Source organism: Bidens hawaiensis, unplaced genomic scaffold, assembly GCF_021521415.1.
Source record: "Bidens hawaiensis isolate Kalapana, Puna unplaced genomic scaffold, B.hawaiensis_p1.1 tig00023208_1, whole genome shotgun sequence".
Classification (NCBI taxonomy): Eukaryota; Viridiplantae; Streptophyta; class Magnoliopsida; order Asterales; family Asteraceae; genus Bidens; species Bidens hawaiensis.
In genome coordinates, this window is record NW_027493635.1 from 154,097 (window position 1) to 177,651 (window position 23,555).

Sequence of the window (23,555 nt, forward strand, 5' to 3'; positions counted from 1 at the left end):
GTATTGGTAGGTGGTTGGATATTTCTTTTCCAGTTGTCAAATCTCCTCAATCGACAATCATGTGGTTATATTCGCTTACTATTATCAAGAAGAAGAGAGAGGTTGTTAAGACGATTATTTGTACCATTTGGTGAAGTATATGAAGGTTTTGAAATCGAGAGATTTTTTGTCACCGAGAAGCCGAAAAGGAGAATATTTGATTCTATAATTTCTTTGTCATATTTATGGTGCTCTAGTCATAGTGTTAAATTTTATGTTGATTGGATATAGTGGTTTAAAAATCCCCTCTTTAGCATGTAAACATTTTTTTTCTTGGTGTAAGGTTAGCTTTTAACCAGCCGGGTTTGCGATTTCAATAAAGTTGTCTTTAAAAAAATGTTGTTAAAAGGGAGTCTTGAGTTTTGTTATGTGTTTAGTTATTTTTCTATATATTTCCCTATCTACTATCTCGTTAATTATTCAATAATAATACATCGAAAGATTTTTCGTCTTTAATGACACATATTCTACGTACAATGACATATAAAAGTAGATGCCACAATATATTTGAATATGTGAAGCAACGAAGATCAAACTGTTAACGCCATAGGAAATAATCAAATTCACTATTTGATCGTTTTTAAGTTTTGTTTAACTTAATCCTTTTACGAGTCAAGCTCGAGTAGCTCAACCTACACACAAAATGGTAAATATTTAGCTATGATTTGTTGTTGTTATTGCTAATATGTATTCATTTTTCTTTTTTAATTGAAGTATTTTCTTATATAAAACATTTTTAGATGATATTAATTCTTTTGCACTATTTTATTATATCAATAGTCAATAAACTTCAGACATGTCATAATATAGTGCAAAATAACATAAATGACTTCTTGATTGTATAACATGCCATGGTTTTCTCGTATAATATAACATGTTCTTCGTTAGCTCAGTTTTATAACATAAAACAGGGAAAGTAAAAAAATATCTATTTTGATCATGATAATCTCCATAATGTACTTACATATTTCATCGGTTTAATTATATTCAAATTAAAACCAACCGGGTCGTCCTTTTTTCTAACCCAATGATTGAGGTACAGTTGTCAAGAATGTTTCCCGTCGACGCCTTGTTTTTTGTCCCACCCAACAAAAATTTTCTAGGCGGCGCCGGGTGGACTTTTCTAGGTGCCGCCGCCTGGTTGTTTTATTTTTAATTCGATATTTTTTGTTGTGGTAACTCTTTAATAAGATCCTTCGAGAAATCAGGTTGTTTTATGGGTTTAAGACGACTACCCAGCCGTACATGCGATGACTTCAAATACTTTGATAAATTCCGTGTCCTCTTGTGGCCAGCCGCCTCCGGACAAGTCTACACATTTAACATTTAAAGATCAAAATTTAAAATATAAATAAGAAAAAAATCAAAATTTTAAAAACCAGACACCGCCTGAAACATTTTTGTTGGGAGGGTCAGAATACGAGGCGCCGACGGGAAACATTCTAAACAGGTGTCACGATCATTGGGTTAGAAACATAAAGACAGATTAGTTTGCTTTGAACTGAATATAATAAAACTGGTAAGATTTATATGGACATTTTAACTTTTAAGAATTACCATAGTTAACATGGACATTTTTGTCATTTTTCTGGTAAAATAACATAACATAATATGGTTTCTAGGTTCTCGAGGCTATTTGTAACCGACATTGCATGAGGGTGTAATTGTCAAATGCTGTAAACATGAGGGTTATCTGGAGATTAGAGAATAAAGAATGAAACAACTAAGCATATTCTGGTTATAAACTTATAATTGCGTGCATATGGCGCAACACATGTGGTTGGTTGCCAACTTGCCATCCCGCTATATTAAGGCTTTTATAGGGATCTCGATTCTTGTATAGTACCACTATGGTGAATTAGTATGTCATATAATCAAAAATCAAAATAGCCTTATGAGTTATGATATATGATTATAAATAAAAAATAATCGTTTACAATATATAAATGATTCCTATACAAATATTTATTCTTCTCTTATGTTTTTATATTCATGACACAAGAGGCCGCTTTAGATCATCCTATAGGAGACGGTTACATTATCTTTTTACCTGATTTTGTTTGATTATGTTTGTCACATAACACACCGAATCAAACCATAAACTCAATGTAAGTGTTACCGGTACCAAGCTCATCCCTAACAGATGGTAGATATGGCAACATACGAGCCGACACTAAAATACCTAAAAAGAGAGACATGGACCACACAAGATCCAACCTCCATCATACACATGTCACCTATTCGTGAAATACCCACTACACTCACGGCTAAAAAGTGTTGGCTTTGCTATGTCTAAAGACATTCTGAAAATTCGGCTCCTTCACAACGCTAACTCAGACAATTCGACCCTTTCACAAACCACACTCAGCAAATTTAGCTCCTTCAAAGATCACTTGAACACATATAAAAGAAGTTATGCCTATTTTCGCAAACTTGGTAGTCCACATGCCTATTTGGTGAATTTCCTTTAAATTAAAGATATAATATAAGTAGTGTATAGTAGTAAAAATGGAATACGAAATACTCCATTTTTAACCCAAAAAAAAATGAACCTTGTTTTGTTAAGAACTAGTAATTTCACCCCTGCATTGCGGGGGACTGTGATGGTCGATTTGAATGTTGTTTACCGAAATATAAGATAGGTGGTGCCTAAGTCAATCACCTATGCTAATGCTCAACTTGGGATGCCATATTAGCCCTAGGCCATGGAAGAATCAAGTAGAGCTACATTAATGCCAAATTAGCACTACGTAGTAGCAGTGTGTGAAGTTTACAAACTGTGTAGCATTGGCTATTCAAGTTAAGATACACCAAATTGATACAAAACACCAGAGATAATAGTTTAATACAAATCATATACACCGAAGTCCATCACAATGGTTTTTTTTTCTCCCCACCCCTGAACCGGCCGTTTAAATCCCAATTTTCAATACCAGCAACTAAAAAACAATTCACATATCCACACACATTCACAAGCACATATATAAACAAATAATGTTAGATCATATCAAAATCATATATTGCAGAACTGAAGTAAATCTATTTTGCAGAGAGAGAATATGATGCAGTGGTTAGATTCATCATGGTCTTTTAACACCATTCAAGCCATGAACACCACATGCAACATATAACCCCAAATGTGAAAACCGGATGCTCAGATCGATCAATGTCGAGCGATCATCAGAAAAACAAACCCAAGACTCAAAACCCCCCATTGAAGCCATGAACCCACTGAACAAACAACACTCGGCTCTAAACTTTCGAACACTTGAACTCATAAGTCCATGCTTTTCAACAAACCAACATTAATGATCACAGCGAAAGCTTATAGGTAGAAACCCAAACTAAACTGTTGAGATAGAGCCCGTCAACAGTAACCGCCATACCACCGCCACGTAGGGTTCCAATATGGAACTATCGAAACCCGGTAACAAAATTGATCGGCAGCAACACAAATCAAAAGCACATACCCCGTCAGACCACTGTCAACACCACACCACCATCACCTATGGTCCCGATACGTAACCCGATGGAAACATAAATGGAGGTCGCAACAGGAGAGATCGAGGTCGTAACCGTCATCGTTGTAGCTTTGTCGCCGGCATGGCTGACCTCCTGAACAATATCCGCCGCCATCTTGGGATTCAACCACCGGTATTGACTGAAACGCCCAACAAAACCGCTACGACAAAAGCCAGAGATAAACCGTTGGCGGTGGTGGAGGACGACATGATGGCGGTGGATTCAACGAAGAGAGAGAGAGAGAGAGAGAGAGAGAGAGAGATAAGAGAGAAAGCAGGTACAACTAAGTATGTAGTTGCAAATAAATCTCTATAGTAATAAAAGAAAAACATTTTTTTTAAATTCTGACAAGTGGCATGTTTCTGAATGTTTTGTTTGACGGTTACAACAAAGATTAAACAAAACAAATTATCATTTATTATTTAAAAAAATCCTCAAATAAAACATTACCCTCAAATAAAACAACTGTCACAAATCCTAATCCCTTCTTTGTCTCCTCCAGTAGCAGCCAACACAAAACTGCATCGTCCTTCCTTCATCCCGATCAATTGCTTTCGATATATTTTCTAGTGAACCCTAATCCCTAATTCAGGTGTTTATAGATAAAATCATCCGATATATTTTTCTAATTTTGCTTAAATTGTGAATCTGTTCTTCTTTTAGGCATTTTCAGTTTTGTCAAAAATGTGTAATCGAATCCTTTTAATGTTTGTTTCTATTATACTATTTTTACACAATATAGATTACATATGCTCACACAATACGGAGCATTATTTCCGTATTTTTTTCCTATAAATAACAAAAATAAAAATTAAACAAGACTTTTAGTTCTATAGTCTAGCATTCTTTCCATTGCATCCATTATTTTGTAGGCTTTTCTTTTAAAACAAAAATATATATAAAATATATAATTTTAAATAGTTATGGGCCTCTTATTAGGAGATTGAGCCTTGGTTGGCTGCCCTTCTCATCCCCCTTTAAGCTGGCTCTACTTTCATAAACATTTTCAAGTGAAAGATTAGAGAGTAGAGGACAACAAATACTTAAACCCCTGAATCTCTTCGTATAGCAACCTTTTAAGGTGAGATTCTTTAAGTTTGCAAATTCGAACAAAAAACCAATGCACTTATCAGTATTTTTATCACAACTTAAGTAGACATGATGAAGCTGGAAACTCCGTAGATGTTGTTTTAAAGAGAGGTAAAAAGTAATATTTCTTGAACAAGCATGCGATATTCAGTTATTGGATATTGTGAGAGAAAATGAGAATGTATACTTCATAATGTGTTCGACAAACACATCAATATCCTCCCCATGAAAACTAAGCTTGGCAACAGACACTTCTAGTTGATTATTGCGATTAGAGAAGACATGTGTAACAAATTTGAAGAATCTCGGATAGCTATATGTATCCTCCTTTGAGAAATTGGGATGAGTGAAGTTCAAACAAACCTCCATATCTAGATGACAAAATACTCATTTGATAGCCTGTTTGATGTCAATAAAATAGAGGACTTTGTGGATAAGATCATTAGGCAAGCTACTTGGCTTAAAATCATGACATCATCTATATTGATCATTTTATTTTTACCATTTCTAGAATCTATTCTCTCCACTCGACCAAAAGGCAAAAGGTGCAATTTGATCTAGCGCAATAATCACGACAAGTGAAAAATCTATTGATACACGTGGTTACATAAAAACGCCTATAAAGATTTAAACGATGTGTATTAACCCATCTTGATGGGTATGCATCTTTCTCAATAATATACATTCAACTATTCAAGTATTGGTTAAAGTGCATCCATTGGCTTTCTAGTAGACATAAGGTTGGCTATAGTGACAACAAATAAGATTTTATCACACATAACAAATTATCACTCAAGAATCAAGATCGATCATATAAATTAATCAACATCTCGATCGGTTATCACTATGAATAAAACACACTCAAACACAACGTGCAAAGGAAGAAAGTTTAAACACCTCACCGCAGGCTAATGTTTGGTGGACAAATGAAAGCTAGACAGCGTCGGGCGTAGCTGATTGACGTGGAGCAGCCGAGAAGACAATTTAATTAATATGAATAAAATGACTTAATTATATTAGAATAAGTGAAATGAGGTAACACAACTTGTCTCGTTGCGACGGGACAGTGATGCAAACATGTCGATATTGATCATGAGAGTTACGGTAATTACAATAAACATGAAGAATAAATTAGCAGTAAATACCTATAATAGTATTGATATTCGTACAACTTAAAATAAAAATACGTATTTAAAATGACATGTATCATTTGGTAAAACGCGCACGGTTTGACACGGATTCGCTTTGTATCGAGTCACGTCACTAGAATTAAACCTAAAAATAAATTCGGCAATGCTCAAATACAAAGAAACATAATTACAAAAAAGAGAACAATGCATACACATTACGGTGACGAACCGACACATGTTCAGTCAATATTTATAAGAACTATACTAAATCGTAAGCATCGATTATTGAATTAATAATAATAATAATAATAAGGAGCAACACATGTCCCTCATTTACAACCAACTTTCCTGCCTCTCTCTTTCTCTGTCTACATATTTGTCTCCTTTCTAAATCCATAGCTTTGAGGTAATTCACTTCAATTTAGAGCGTATTATGACAATGAATCATTAATAAGTGATTTCGTTTAGTCATTATGCATATACGATTGAATCATCTTCATTGATTCCTATATGTATAGATGTACGATTGATTCATATTCATTGAATCGGGGTTTCAGTACGTTAATGAAAATATGATTGTTTAGTATCATTATTCAAGGATATGATGTTAATTGTGAGAACATTTGTATGGATCTGGGTATAATATCTTTTCTAGAGGTTTTTGACCTTCGAATTAAAGTAGATGACATTGTAGTCGGATCTAGTTAAAACCATCCCAGATCCGGAGGCTTTGATCATCCGAATCAGGTAGGTTTTTTTGAAAGACCAACATATCTGAAAGGGTTTTCAGATTTATTTCACCACCTTGATCATCCAAGAAAAATATCTATAAGTCAAAAAAGATAGAGTCGAAGATGGGGTTTGTTTTCATGTCCCACTGATGGCACTAATGAAAAAACACAAAATCCCACCTCGTCTGGGTCAGATGGTTGTTCTCCTGTTTTGAGCACGAACGAACCCGCACCTCGATCTTCTTCTCTGGTTGATCGAAACCTGCCATGGAAAATGGAGGAGTGAATGTGACTGCTAAGAGTTTCCTCTTTTTTATAAACACAAAAATGTGGTGGATGCCAAGAGAGGATCCTTTCAAATGAGAGATAAAGATCCTTTATATTGGGACTTTATGGCCACTATCATAAAACTCTAACATTTAGTGAGCCAAGCTCGGTTAGGGGTTACCTCCACAACCCCCCGAGCCATTGAAACTTGGTTAGTAAACAAATAATAACATAACAAATATAATACGTAATATAATAAGTAAAGAGTCATACACCGGGGGATTTTGGTCCTTACCTCTACACGTGTTGTTATGGTAATTAAAATTAAGTTAATAACGTGCTTTCGAAGCAAATACCAACTCAAGAGTTAGCTATTAGGAAACACGAGAAATATTTTTGGGTGCGGGCAGATTATCCCCAAGGAAAATAAATGGATGAAGTGCCTTCATGTAATGCACTCTTAAAAAAGAAGGATGAATCCATTTTTAAAAGGATGATGAATCCACTCTTAAAAAGAAGGGTAAACAAGTAAATGACAAGTCAGCAGGTGAGGATGAACCCATGAACCCGTTTTTAAAGAGATGGGTAAAAAAGTAAATACGAAGTCCACGGGAGAACGATGGTAAGCAAAAACCTTCTTTTTCTTTTTTTTTAATGTATTTATTGCACTCATTATATATAACTAACTTTTAGCACGTACTTTTAGCCAGCGTGTTACATGGGTTTATTCATGTAATTGTTTGTAATCATTATACAATTATATTTTTCTTTTCTAATTAAGTGTATTTTTTAACCTAGTTTTCTAATTGATAACTATATATTTGTTTGTTACGTTAATTATAAGTATTTTTAAACTAAAATATTGTGCTTAATGGGTCAAAAGCACAATATTTCACCATTCAATGAAGAATTAATCAGGTGGTAAAGTCAATGATTTTAGGGGGTGTTTGTTTTTTCTTCAAACATCTTCAAGGGAGCTAATGTCTGCAGGCGCGCAGACATTACCCTTGAAGACTGTTTGTTTTTTTTCTTAAAACAGATCTGAAGTTATCTTCTTTCATCTTAAAAGAAAAGCAAGGAAATCTTGCTTAAAACATCTTCACAAAAAAACCCTACTCTTCTCCCTTTGCAGCCACCCTCTCATCCACTGCTCCTACCACCGTCCGCCAACACCACCACCCACCGTACGCCGCCACCACCACCCCCGTACCCCGCCGCCACCGTCCACCACCATCCACCGCCACCACCACCGTCCACCACCCACCATCCATCACCACCACCGTCCACCACCCACCATCCATCACCACCACCGTCCGCCACCACCACCACCATCCATCACCGCCACCACCACCATCCATCACCCACCACCACCACCATCCATCACCGCCACCACCACCACCATCCATCACCGCCACCACCACCGTCCACCACCCACCGTCCACCACCGACCATCCATCACCATCACCGTCCACCACCCACCATCCACCACCGTCCGCCACCACCACCACCATCCATCACCACCACCGTCCACCACCCACCATCCATCACCACCACCACCATCCATCACCGCCACCACCACCATCCATCACCCACCACCACCACCATCCATCACCACCACCGTCCACCACCAACCAAAACCATCCATCACCACCACCCATTGTCCACCACCACCATCCACCGCCACTACCCACCGTCCGCCGCCACTACCACCATCCACCACCACCACCTTCCACCACCCACCAAAACCAAATCGGCATGGCAAGCAAAGACTAAAAACTAGATGTAACTTGAATAAATGACTTCTATCTTGTGAGATAAGTTTGACAGTTATGCAGACAATATCAGCTTATAAAAACAAACAGTCTTATATTTTCAGCTTGCAGATCTTCAGACCACATCTTCAGTTGCAGACATGAAAACAGATGAAATCAGCTTGCAGACAGTTTATGTCTACAAAAACAAACAGCACCTTAGACAATACAAATATATTGTTAATCGACTCACTTTCTACACTAAGCAATCCTCCTCGAACTGAAAAATTAGTCACCTTGACACATCACCTAAGAATTACATATCTTGACCATTCAGATTTCTCTTTGATCAACTTCTCCGGCCTTTCAATATCTCAGCTTAATGTGTGAAGATTTGGATTTGACTTTTGCATCCATGATCCATCCCACCTCTTACCAACCTACAATATGCAAGAATTCATATAACATTGTTATACGAGACCTTAAAAACATGTGGACTGTCATTCTACGTGAATAATTAAATATCTTGTAAAATTACATGTGGACTTACCTTAAACACAATCGAGTATAAGTAAATATTTAGTTTTGAGAAGGTCTCCCGATAATCACCAACAAAGTCCTAAGTTCTAATTTAGTATATACATAGTTTCAAATAAACTTGCTTTATTTAATTACTACAATTTAGGCTTTTGTTTCTTTTCAAACTTAATAATTTAAACCTAAACTTCTAAAATTAAAACTTAAAATTTTTATTATTCAGACAAAAAATTCATATGACCATATTATAAGAGTTAGGTGCATACAAACCTCATGGGTCATCATATTATGTGGTGTTGGTAATTTAGCTTATAGGATAATCTGAATCCAGTTTGCTTATACCTATTTCTAAACCAAACATGATTTGACCGACTAAAGTCCTCGATATCTGACGCAAACCACAACTAATACTTTTTTAAATAACCAAAATTTAGTTTGCTCTTAACCCGTTTTAATACAAACCGAAAGTGATACTAAGAACAAATTACTTCATCGGTCATATGGCTTAAAGATCTTATTAGCATCCGAATACAATCCAAAGTGAAATAAGTTTTTAAACCAATCATTTAAAGTCATAGTATTGTATAGGGATTGCTCCATAAAATAGTAATCAACTTTGAAAGTTGTTCCAATCAGGTCACTGATAAAAACTTTTGTTCCAATCAAGTCATTAAACTTTCATTTTGTTCCAATCTTAAATATTTTATCTGGATAGCAGGTAATCTAGGTTTTTTTTTTAAAAAAAACCTTAAAAAAATTCAAAAAATTTATAAAAAACCATAATTCAAAATATAAAAAAAAACAAAAAAAGTAAAAAAAACTAAAACGTTTCGTCCGTTGTCCTCGTTCAACAAACAAAAAAAACCGACCCGAAACCCGTTTTGACCTTTCCGACCTGAACCCATTCCGACCCGAACCCGTTCTGACTCGAACCTGTTAGACCCTAACCCGTTCCGACCCGAATCAAAACAACCCATTTTGATCAAAACGTGTTGAAACAAGCTGTTAAATGCTTAACGAACTGAAAAATCGCTTAAACGAGCTGTTAGGTGCTGAAACGAACTAAAAATCGCTTAAACGAGCTATCAGGGGCTGAAACGAACTGAAAAATCGCTTAAACTAGCTGTTATGTGCTGAAACGAACTGAAAAATCGCTTAAACGAGCTGTTATGTGCTGAAACGAACTGAAAAATCGCTTAAACGAGCTGTTACGTGCTGAAACGAACTGAAAAAATCGCTTAAACGACCTATTAGATGCTGAAACGAACTGAAAAATTGCTTAAACGACCTATTAGGTGCTGAAACGTACTGAAAAATCGCTTAAACGAGTTGTTAAGTGCTGAAAAAAACTGAAAAATCGCTTAAACGAGCTGTTAGATGCTAAAACGAACTGAAAAATCGCTTAAACGAGCAGTTAGGTGGTGAAACGAACTGAAAAAATCGCTTAAACGAGCTGTTAGGTGCTGAAACGAACTGAAAAATCGCTTAAACAAGCTATTAAGTGCTTAAACGAACTGAAAAAATCGCTTAAACGAGCTTTTGCTATTAACACGAGCTGTAACGTGTTGAAAACGCGCTGATTCGTTGGTCCCCAAATGGTCCAAAAAAAAAAATACCCGAAACCCGTTTTGACCCTTTCCGACCTTGACCCGTTCTAACCCGAACCTGTTAACCTTAACCCCTTCCGACCCGAACCAAAACAACCCTTTTTTTAAGTGACCCGTTCCGACCCATGACCCGTTTCGACCCAACCCAACTGAAGAAACACTAATGGACCCCGGGCAGATTACGGGTAACCTGGGGGTTAGATAGATGTTTCCCACGAGGGGTTAGATCCGGCAAAGATGGTTCTTCTGATAACCTGCAAAACAGACACCGTGAGCTCGTCACTGAGAAGGGGGGGGGGGGTACTTCCTTGTGACCACCCTCCGGCGTGAGAATCAGACTAGATTGCTCTTGAATATAAGTGTATATTAAGAGATTGCTAGAGCAGTTATCAGGTATATGATATAAGATACAAGATAAGATGAGATGATCATACCATTTGGGGTATTTATAGCCGAATGTAGGTTTCCAAGAGGGTATAGCCGGCTGAATAGTATTCCTGTTCTACCAACTGTGGCCTACGCATGTGCCATGCTGGTAGTTGGTGGGTAGGCAGCGGCTGACAGTGACCAGGTCTGCTGTGTACTATTCCTTTTCCACCAACTACAGGCTATGCACGTGGTATGATAGGAGTTGGTGAGTAGGTAGCGGCTAATAGTGACATACAGTACAAGAGCATGCTACTCGCCATACTGTTGTCAATGAGCTGTCGCATCTTTGGTCAGATCTTTTGCCCATACCTCGTCAGGTACAGTACAAAAGATCTTTCAGTATCGTACGGACTGGCTCATATGGGCGGGAGTATTCCCCCTCCCGCCTTTGTGCGGGACTGTTCCCGGCTTGCTCATTCCTTCTTCAGGTGACTACTGAATTATTATGAGAGTTAAGCCTTATGCGTGTAGCCATGCTGCGCGGGTAGCCTTCCCTGATGGCTGGTATCCGTAACTGCGGGAACAGGCGGAGTACTTGGAAACCATTGGGAGGCGTTTCCTGCGGGGACAGCTTGCGTACTGCGCGTAAGGACGTCACGTCTCTGAGCGTGGTGGGTCCTGCTGATCCAGTTGGTTTCTGCGCAGACGTCCCTTTAAGTTAAGTCTTGCGGGTTCAACCGTTCAGACGTCCGTTAAGGAGTCTTGCGGGTTCAACTGGGCAGACGTCCCTTTTCAAAGTGAGTCTTGCGGGTCCAACTAGGCTCTGCTGGGACCTACCTCTTCAAGTATCAATAATAATAAGTCATGATAAATAAATTTGGCTATTAAGTATAAAAGGTACAAACATATGTTATAGTTAAATTATATACTGTTTTTACTAATGCATTAATTATAACTTGCCAAAATATTTATGATAGATATCACATGTTTGTTTAATAGTAAGGTTTAAAATTTTCTACATTTTAGAAGATAAGTGTGCTTAAACAAACATAAATATGTAAATATAGCATTTTCTACCATATAGCATTATATTTCACGAAAAAATACCTTATAAATACTTGTCCGTTTACCAGAGAACGAAATCTCAACATAAATGACCATACTATAAGAAAAAGAATAATTAATGTGCTTGCTATACAATAAATGATCGAACACAATATAAATGATACAATTATTCATGTCATGAGAGAAAAGAATAAACAAAATGGTGAATTACATTAAATAAGGTCAAGATTAAACCAAACAAATTATCACATATTTGAAGAAATATTGCAGCAAAATGGCTAATCAAATCCTACAAATTGTTAAAAAGATAAGGTTTTTACAAATGTTAACTACAAAAATAATAGCTTGTAAGTTCTTTAAATGCATGTGATGACCATTAAATTTTAAAGATTTCAGATCCAAATGAAAAAAATGGACAAAAAAAAAAATCTGTGGACTTACATGAAGAATGAAAGTTGAAGAGCCAAAAAAAAACCCATTCCTAACAACCATATTTAACCATCGTCACGTCAAGAACATGTAGATATCTTCACTTAAAGAAAAGCAATCATAGCAATTAGTGGAGACAAATAGATTTAAAGTAGGGGTGTGCAAGAAAACAAAAAAACCTATCCGAAACCGAAAAATCCAAACAGTAAAAACCGAAAAACTGAAGTTATGTTTCGGTTTTGGTTTTTTCATGAAATAAAAACCGAAAAGACCGAACCGAAGTGAATTTCTAAATTGTTATTTATTTATTTTTTATTTTAAATAATTTATAAGAATTTAATAAGTATGTAACTCAAATATTTTTTTAACCGAAATGCATAATTATCAATTAGTTAACAATTAACAAAATTATTGATACTTATATTCATTATTTTTCCACAACTTTTTTTTCGGCCTAAATTTTCTAAGGTCAAATGAAAAAAACCGAAAGGGAACCGAAACAAAAACCAAAACCGAAAACACTTAAACCAAACAGAAACCAAAACGAAAACCGAAAAACTGAAACCGAGAAAACCGAATCAAACGGTCTTAAAATTCAAAAAACTTAAGTTTTGGTTTTTTATTTGGTTTTATCTTAAAAACGCACCGAACCACACCACGCACACCCTAATTTAAAGGATTCATAAGCAAAGCAACTTACCTGGAAATGGGATACGGGGAGCAGATGCAAAGAAACACAAAAAGGCACAAATCGACGCAAAGATCAAGGACCCCAGCACAATCAAAAACTAATCTAATTAATAGTGAATATAACAGGTCACTACGCAGTCAACAATAATTCACAATAATTTAGGTAGATAAAAAAAAGAATGTATCACATGACTGCACAAACTTAATCTAATGTAGTAAGTGCCATAAAATTCATTCAAATTTGACACTATATTAGACTTTTACCTTTTTCCAACCCATTAAGAATTGGAATTTTGATATTTGTCAACAACGTATTAACAACCATATAATCCCTAATCGAGTTAGGTGTTATTGTTTTGAAATGCAACAAAGAATTATGTTTACTATATCTTTTTGTTAGAAAGTATAGTTTTTTTAAAAACATACTGAATGCAGCCATGCATAAATTTCAAATTACTTTAACCTTTCTAATATACAGTTATGCTTCAAGTTCTGGTATTCACAAAATGGCCCATTTATTAATTTTGACCGACAGATTTCCTACCATCTATTACACATGATCTTCAATCTATCCTCTTAACTGCAACCTATTCTAAAGGATATTGAGTAATAGGCTAAAAAAATTGGATGATAAAAGTCATAAAAACAACAAATACATGTTTAAACCATATATTAACCTTAAATCGAAATCGAGGATTTGGAAATAGAAATAAGTAACCATATTAATTCGAGCACCCAATAATAAAGAGATGTAGATACAAATCTTATATTGAAGATGGTATATAATGAGCTGATTAAGACGATGATTTCAAAATGATTTTAGTTATGAATCGATGACAAACGATGTTGATAATTGAGTATAAATGGTGATGTAAAGCAAGCTAGTTTTATACTTTTAATCTTGAAGACGATGGCCGATTACAATGATTGATACCTTAAATCTTGAAGACGGCTCAATTATTAAGATATGTGGATTGTGGAAACCGATTGAGAGATTAAAGGAGGAACAATCTTGCATATACCTGAAAATTATTAACTTAATTCAAAACAACATAAATCAATCATTAATTTTGTAAAGTAAAAAAATAATCAAAACTCACCATATTTTGATGCTTCTAGTGCAATCTGATTTACTTGCATTGGATGATTGTTTGCTTCTAGTGCAATCTGATTTAATTCAAAACAGACTCAACTGAAGAATGATAAACAGGACATTCTGCAATCTGATTCATCCATTCAACATCATCCTCGGATTTACTTGCATTGGACGATTGTTTGCTTCAGTTTCATTGGAATAATTCGTGTTCTTTGAATAAAAACGACAATTTAACATGGCAACCTATGAAAATTTTACTCATTTAGAAGTTGTACACCAAACCCCACTTCATAACCTATTTAAATAGAAAGGTTTCCACCAATGAATAATACTTTTACACAATATTCATTATAATGTGTATATGCACGCCAAGTGTTTGAACTAATGAAAACAAAATTACATGAAAAAATTTTTACAAGCTGAACATAAAAGCAAAATTAAGGTTTAAACGAAATTAAACATGGAGACAACAAATTCAACAACAATACATCTCCTTCAACGATAATAATTAACGAAAAATAAACATAAAAGCAAAATTAAAATCGGAACCCTAACAGAACAACAAACATATACAAAATTTGTAAAACATAGAAAAACAAACAATTAGAAAAAACGCTATAACTAAGTCGCTGGCGGATCGAGGAGATGTGGATGATGATGACATGCGGTGATAAGAATCTGCTTGTTCGGGTTTAAGCAAGGATTATGACATGGTTGTTCTAGTTTGAGGGATCTGATTAAGGATCGGGCTATCTAGGAAAGGGGCAAGAATGGTTTAGCGTTTTTTAACCTCAAGGATGATGAGATGGTTGGTGGGGTTATAATTTCAAAATAGGGTGGAACAGGAATCCAATTTGTGAGTGATATAAGGATTCAGAAGGGAGGCGGGATTTTGAGAATTAGGATGGGGTATGAAGAAGACACGTGGCAAAGGAAGACCTTTGTTTATTAAGTTATATATATATATATATATATATATATATATATATATATATATATATATATGAGTAACTGTTATTATTTAAGAACTTGAAGGAAACATTGAAAACTAACGTTTTTTATTAATTTTTTTGTATGTTAATGTTCTTTGAGAGTAGTTTTATCATTATGTATATCTATATCTACGATTACAGCTTTGAAAATTAGTTTTTATACATATCTATGTTTTGTTTTACACCTATGTAAATTTGTTAGTACATAAATTTTACATATATGTAAACTTGTGATTAATATATATAATCAAAAATTTTTATATAAAATATGATAAAACTACTCTTAAATAATGTTAATATATAAAAAAAAATAAAAAATTGTTTAGTTGTTAAGGGTTCCTAAGAGTTCTTAATCTTTTTAGAGTTCTTAAATGATACCAACCATATATATATATATATATATATATATGTATATATATGTATATATATATGGTAAGGATACTAAGAGAACCCTTTACAAATTGAGAACTTTGAGAATCATTTTGGATCACTAAAAACACATTTAAAAAAATCATAAAACAAAAAATAATAAAAATTTTAAAAAAGTAAAAAAACCAAAATTCTTATATTTCTTTCCAGTTTCATTAAAAAAAATAAAAATAATAAAAATAAAATAAAAAAATAAAAAAAAACGTCGTGTTATACACATATGTATAATTTTATTTAATCTTTAATTACGTAATATACACATATGTACAGTATTATTTATCTTAAATTATACACATGTGTAAAAAACATGTAAATGTACATATATGTATATATTATACATATGTGTATATAATTTAGCTAAACCGAGTTTTTTTTATGAATCCGTGATGATAAAATAAGAATTTTGGTTTTTTTACTTTTTTGATTTTTGTGTTTTTTTTATTTTATGATTTTTTTATTTTTGGGTTTTTTGTGGTCCAAAATGGTTCTCATGGTTCTCAATTTCAAAAAGGTTATCTCATGATCCCGATCCTATATTATATATATATAAATACATGGTTGGTATCATTTAAGAACTCTAAAAAAGTTAAGAACTCTTAGGAACCCTTAACAATCAAACATTTTTTAATTTTTTTTTATGTATTAACATTATTTAAGATTAGTTTTATCATATTTTATATAAAAAATTTTTATTACATATATTAATCACAAGTTTACATATATGTAAAATTTTTGTACTAAAAAATTTACGTACGTGTAAAACAAAACATAGATATGTATAAAAATTAATTTTTAAAATTGTAATCGTAGATATAGATATAAAAAAATGATAAAACTACTCTCAAAGAGCATTAACATACAAATTTTTTTATAAAAAACGTTAGTTTTCAAGGGTTCCTTCAAGTTTTTAAATAATTTAACAGTTCTGTAATGATACTCATCCTATATATATATATATATATATATATATATATATATATATATATATATAATGTTAACGCTCATCCAATTTAGAGACCATCTATGTAATAATTAATAGAGTAGCAAATTAATGAAACTTAGTAACCAGAATCATAATATGGCCATACCACATGGCCATTCATGTAACTAACATACCGTATAAAAACCCATATTAACCTCCTTTATCGTTTTATGAAAACTTTCCCTAATAGACAAGGTGTTCATCGGCTCCGGGCTCCGATATTATTCGGTTCAGTTACTAGGATTTAAAAATTTTGGACCATATTCGAAATCTGAGTAGATCCGAATTAGGAATATTCATATCCGATCCGAATCTATCTAAATTCAATTCGGATAGGATTCAGATAATATCCGAATAATCCAAAATTATCCGAATAATCCAAAAAAACCTAAAATTTTTTCCTAATTTTTTGTTTCTAACATTTAATAGTTTGGTATCACAATAAACATACAAACCGGAAAATACAAATTACTCTTTACACTAATTTTAAGTTCAAACTTCAAATAGTAGTCTAATAAATATGCCAAACCGGAAAATAGCACTAAAAACATGTTTTTTATTTGGATTAAACGTATATCCGAATAATCCGAAAAATCCGAATTTTTTAAAATTTCATATCCGAATCTGATCCGAATTAGTTATTCGGATTGATCCGATACGAATATCCGAATAAGAATTTGGATCGATTTATTTGGGTTTTGGTTTTTTTTCGGATTTCGGCTTTCTTGAGCACCCCTAATAGACATGGTGTGATAATAAGGTGTCATCTCTCTATTTTTAAGTATAAAAAGGTCAAAATCTACAAGTTGCATGTATAAGTAAATGATATTAAGGAGTGGGATTGTTTGTCGTTTAAGAAAGATTAAAAAAAATATTGTCGATTTAGAGTCACTAAAATTTAACAATGTGTCAAACACATCAACTATTAGTCTACTAGGTTAGCTACCCGTGCATAACACGAGTTTAACAAATTTAATTTTATAAGTTCAATTATTCGAAATATCAATAATAAAAACTCATGATAAGAAAATTTGGGTATTAAATATAACAAGTAGAAACATACATTACTGTTATATAATATAATTTTTTTGCTAATACAACGATAATATGACAAAATATAATATTATGTTATCGAACATATATAATATATAATACAAATTATTAATGTCATGAGTTAATATAAAGAAAAAATACGTAAACTTATAATTCAATTTGTCTAGTTGAACAAAATGTGTATAGTATTCAAGTGATCTTAAAATTGAAATTGTAACTAATAATATGTAAATCGTTTTTAATTATAAATATCCCGTGTTCATGGATCTAAATTGGAATATATAATCCATCACATGTGGCCTAGTGATAAGAAGGTTTGGGTTATTCAGTAGAGACTCAAGTTCAATCCCTACTTGTGTAACTTTGGGTGGATATTGGCAATGAAGGATTTGAGGTAACCTTCTCTTTGGATCCCAATCCCACTCGGGTTTTCGTTTCATCATGGGTTACGTTAGAGAGTTATGCTCTTATGACGGCACAACGACTGTCAAGTGGCATCTGTTGGTATGGTTACCGGGGACGCCCAAACCAAACTCTGAAGTCATCGTAGACCCGTTTAAGACAACATAGTTTGGAAGAATTGGGGCCGAGGGCTCTTTAAATTAGAGTGTGCAATGACTTAAACACAAAAATGAAGTCACCGCTCAAAAAAATTCCGAAAAATAATATAGTATGTGCATATACTAATCCAAAATATAGGGAATCTAAAGTTTAAATTTTAATATATATTTGGATAACGTTCGTTATTATTCAAAATCCATAAATGTGTATGCATAAAAATTTTGTAAAAAAACATAATATGAGCAAACAGTGAAAAAGAATAATAAAAAAGGAAACTGTTGTAACGATTAAAAAACATCTACTTCTCCGTTTTTGGAATCAACCATTTGTTAATCCAAGTTGCATCGAACACATCCTTTGAGTGAGTCTTCGTTTATTAAGTTGATGATAGAGAAAATGAGTCGTCAATGTTGGATACATATTCAAGGTTATGCTTAATATCAACATTGATGTGTTCGACTTGTATTGTATGTTTAAACAAATAAGCTACATAGTATGTTTAAATTAGTTGACTATAAATAAGGTGTAAAATGATAAGATACTAAAAATAGTCAACATAATGATTAAGTGATTTTTAGATTTGGTGAAAGCCATAGGGTATCACTAAATCACTATCTGTATTCTCTTTTTATTTTTATCTTCAAGTGTTGGAGATATAGTGGTAATACCAATCTCTCCATGTATAAATTAGATATCATTAATTCTTGATTAATGATCACCCAAATAAGTTGTAATATATATGCATTTATTGATTTAAGAGTGATTTTAATCATTCATGTTGATAATAAAAATACTATATGATAATTGTTTGCATAAAAGTATAGATTTAAATAGGTGAAGTTAGATATCATATCTTTAGCTATACATATTTTTGCATTTAATAAAAAAATAATTCAATTTACGTTACATGCTACTACCATATTCTATGACATATAATAATAATAATAATAATAATAATAATAATAATAAACGATTTAAGTTACACTACATGTTCCTACTAAATACATATGACAATTAACAACTATATTTAATATGTAAAAATCTGTAAATATATAACTTATTTTAATTACTTTTACAATTTATTTCACTAATACATCTATCAATAATCAACAATTATAATAATTTGTTTCAAATTTCAAATCCAAAATGTACCATCTATAAATAGATGTTTTCTTATGGGGTTTGTAAAAGGAATATGGTGGGAGACAAGAATTTAAGAGGAATGATGGGCTAAAGAGGACATGTGGTTTAAGGAAACCTTTATTTATTAATAGTATAGATTATATATGTTAACTTAAAAGTGCAAAGTTGCTAGCAATACTAGTGTTGTTTCTCATCCACCATCAACTCGTCACCACCGGTCCACCTCCGCCTTCTACGTCGTCCCCACCCAACACCGCCAACAATAACACCAACCGCCACCAATATCACCAAAATCACTGTTGTCTCCATCTCCGCCACTTCCACCACTATCATGGCACCACCTCACAGGCGTAACCACCGTCGCCAAAGCTATCTCCACCACTGAGACTAGCTCGATAAAAAAAATCAACCGGCAAACCTATATTGCTCCTCGCTTTTTTTTTCTTAAACTAAAGTAACCCCAACTTTATTTTTGACCATAACCGGAACTAAATTGAAAAAAAAAAATTTAAGACATGTCGTTTTAACCCATACTCATATTTTATTAAAACCCGTAATGACATTAGTACATTTTGACCATCCCAACAATACTAGTTCCAACAGATTTCCAAAAAAAAATGAGCTCTAACTTTACTACAGTATTATCTAATAAACATTATGTTAAGTCAAAATAGTTTTCATAGAAAAGTTGTAGGAAGTTTACAACCTCATGTTTAACGATTTTCAAGCATGTGTTTTTCCAACATAACTTTTGTTAGGAAACTATTAGAAACTAAATTTTTCAACAAATTTTCTACGAATTCAGTTTAAAAAAATATTTTTTTTCTAGTAGTGCAAGTTGCTAGAAACGTAGACTAATTAATTACAAAAGGTCAAAAACTATTAGAGCCTTTCATAGTCTGACAGACAAGTGTATCATAACATAGTCAAGTATATCATAACCAGATATAATACAAACCCAAAAAGACATATCCTTGACATAAGCACAATTATTCTAATACTTCACCATCAAATCAAGTTGCTGCAAAAGGGTAACAGCTCAAGACAACTAAGAACCTACAAACAAAACAAAGGACCATGTGACACCCGCAGTACTTGGGATGTTAATTATAAGGTTATAAACGATTATAAGGTATCTGAGTAAATGGAAAATCAAGAACTCACAGTTTGTGATCTTTGCAAGTTCATGAAACTAGACATTTGAACCGTGGCCTCTTATCACATTGGATCTTCAAATGATCCATCATATTATCCATAATAGTGTCAGCCTCTACACACATGCCAGAAAACCTTGCTTGCAACTTATCCCATGATGATGTAGGCAGCTTTGTCAGTACTTCTTCAATCTGCCTCAACAATGAAATTGTGCGACCAGCATTTATATACCCTTCCTCCAACTGCCCTTTCAGATCTTCCCAGTAGCTCTCGCTCTCGATATGCGTCATCCTATCACCTAGTTTCCATTTCATTTTTGTGTCTGGTTGTGCCATATCAGTCGTGTTTATTTCATGGTTTTCTTTCATCTTATCTAATACCTCATGAAGTTCACTCATAAGCTCTTTTTTTTTTGCAACATTCCTCGCAACTCTAATGCTGGAAATAATCACTCACAACCGAAAGGGCCTTTTAGTCATTTATTTATTTATATTATGTTTTAGTTTAATATGTTAATGTAAACAAACTACAAGGGTCAAACTGTCATTAGTTTAAAGTTGTATGTATGTATCGTGTCTATATAAACGATGTCTGTATCATCATTCAGTTTGTAGCGAACCCACATATTCATATCAATTGAAAGTATTGTTTGATCAATTCGTTGTTATATCTCGATCCTATTTATCAATTCCTGTCAAGAATTGGCATCAGAGCATAGGATTATCAACAATTGTTCAATCCCTCGTCATCCTGATTGCACGCACAAGAAGATCGTTCCCTGTCCCACCGATCATCAATCAAAATTCGTTCAGTTTATTGGAATTCGCAATTGAAGGAAACACAAATCAATTGAATTAATTGATTCAATTGGTTCGTTATTCGTGATTTCCCACTCGCGACCGTTAATTCCAGACACGCTTCAACAATTCAGGCCCGTTTCAAGAATCTGTTTCAAATTTATTGTTGGAATCAACCCCTGCAATAACCGTTAATTGAAACAAGATTGATTGAAGGAAGTTTGGCAAGAATCCAGAATCAAGAATCCGAACTCAGGGGATTTTTTGTTCATCGCTGGTTATTTTTTTTGAAGTCAAACGGAAAGTCAGAATCAAGATAATACAGAAGTCATAATTATATTGGATTCAAAATTTGTTGAAGGCAAATTCCAGATTCACAAATTTCCAGATTTGACATTTTGAAATTGTTTATAACCAGACTGCCAGACACATCAGAACCCACGGTGATATTCAGGTTTTTCAATTCTGAAAATTATTTCAAGTTCCTGTGTTTGTTAGATATCAGAATTCAGAGTTGTTATAGTTTATTGAAGCCATTAGATTATTGGAAATATAGTGATTTTATAGGATTCCCTGTTAGAATTGAATTGTTGATGAAAATTGTTAGTATGTCAGACACAAATCAGAGTGGTCCCGTGATACATTACAAGGAAGTGGCAACACTTTCTAGTTTTCAATGCCCAATCTTAAAACCGACAAATTATACGGTTTGGGCAATACGTATCAAGACCATATTAGAGGCAAATGGCCTTTGGGAAATGATTGAACCGCTTGAAACCACAGAACCCGATGTGAAGAAAGATAAGACGGCCACCGCCTATCTTTTTCAATCATTACCCGAAGATTTGGTGTTGCAAGTTGCAAAGTGCAAAAGTGCAAAAGAAATATGGGACACGTTGAAAACTAGACACGTAGGAGTAGATCGTGTGCAAAAGGCATGACTACAAACCCTTAAATCCGAATTCGAATTGTTGCAAATGAAAGAAGATGAATCTATTGATTCATTCACCGCTAAGTTGAATGCCATAGTTTCTAGAGCAAATGGTTTAGGATCAACATTTGATGAATCAACCCTAGTACGTAAGTTACTTAACTCCGTGCCCGAAAGGTTCATCCAAATAGTAGCATCAATAGAACAGTACTCGGATTTAGATGAAATGACTTTAGACGAAACCATCGGAAGACTTAAACTTTCGAGGAACGAATCAAGTCAAAGAAAGGAAGTCTAGTTGAAAATCAGGATAAGTTAATGTTCACACGGCATGACGGTAATCATGGCCGTGGACAATCAAATGCAAGACGAGGAAGTAGGAGGTTCAATCCACGAGGCCGAGGCCGTGGACAGTTTAGACCATCATCATCCCGAGAAGATTCTACTCAAGACCCGTCCAAAGATTCTAACCAAAATAGAAGGAAGTTCACTAGTGACACGAGTAAGGTTAGATGTTACAAATGTAGCAAACTTGGACAGTATTCTTCAAATTGCCCTCAAAAGGATCATGCACAAGATCAGGCCAATCTAGTGCAAGAGGACGAAGAGCCAACCCTTTTAATGGCAATCCGTGAAGACCGTATTGATACTCAAGTAATTTTCTTAAACGAAAAGGAGATCAAGCCCAGTAACTATAGGTTAACTGATGAAAGCATGTGATATCTCGACAATGGTGCAAGTAACCATATGTCCGGTTCGCGAGAGCATTTCGCTGAATTAGATGAGAAGATTAGTGGGAATGTTCGTTTGGTGATGGTTCGTATGTAGATATTAAAGGCATGGGCTCAATATTGCTGGAATGTAAAAACAGGGAGCAAAGAGTTGTTACCAATGTTTATTACATTCCCGGTCTTAAAAGCAATATTTTGAGTCTAGGGCAACTAACAGAAATCGGGTGTAAAGTCGTTATGGAATACAATCAGTTAAGTTTGTATGACATAAAGGAAACACTTCTCATGGAAGTCGAACGTTCGAAGAATAGACTTTACATAGTTAATTTGAAGATTGGCACGCCCATCTCACTGTTAGCAAGTTTGCAAGATAATGCATGGCTATGGCACGCACGACTTTGTCATATGAGCTTTAACATGATTAAAGACATGACACGAAAGAATTTAGTTAGAGGAGTC

General features: G+C 34.0%; 1 protein-coding gene across 1 annotated transcript in view; it reads left to right on the top strand.

Annotated features, from left to right (window-relative positions):
* Positions 1-23,555, top strand: part of LOC143567066 (uncharacterized) — a 233,285-nt gene that overhangs the window by 94,301 nt on the left and 115,429 nt on the right. The window lies entirely within an intron of this gene.